Source organism: Penaeus monodon, chromosome 20 (assembly GCF_015228065.2).
Source record: "Penaeus monodon isolate SGIC_2016 chromosome 20, NSTDA_Pmon_1, whole genome shotgun sequence".
Lineage (NCBI taxonomy): Eukaryota > Metazoa > Arthropoda > Malacostraca > Decapoda > Penaeidae > Penaeus > Penaeus monodon.
Window position 1 is genome coordinate 38,721,124 of NC_051405.1, and position 382 is coordinate 38,721,505.

A 382-nucleotide genomic window follows, 5' to 3' on the forward strand; every position below is an offset into this window, starting at 1 on the left:
GGAAACCAATTAATCAAATAGCAGTGGTTCTGTGTCCCAAGTAACATTACTTCTCTCGTCACCCAATCTTTCTCACCCTCCTCTTTATGTTAAATCATAACATAAGGACAATTTCTATTTTTTTCCGCAGTCTCAGTAAAAAAAGTCAAACGCGATGAGAGAAAACCAGAAAATTAATACATGTCACCACAGAAAATATCCCTTGAGTTAATACCTACTTTAACCTCTAGTGAGAAAAAAAACACTTAGTAACATTAATGCACCATCTTTCCTGTAAACATAATGACATTTATATACACGAGAACACAGTAAAGAGTGTGTCCTTTACCAAGTCCTTTCGTGACAGAAAAAAGTGTCACTTATCGAAATCTTGTTCCTATCA

At 34.8% G+C, this 382-nt stretch overlaps 1 protein-coding gene across 1 annotated transcript in view; it reads right to left on the bottom strand.

Annotated features, from left to right (window-relative positions):
• LOC119585807 (alkaline phosphatase, tissue-nonspecific isozyme-like) overlaps positions 1 to 382 on the bottom strand; it is a gene marked incomplete at its 5' end in the record, with an annotated part of 89,217 nt that overhangs the window by 9,066 nt on the left and 79,769 nt on the right.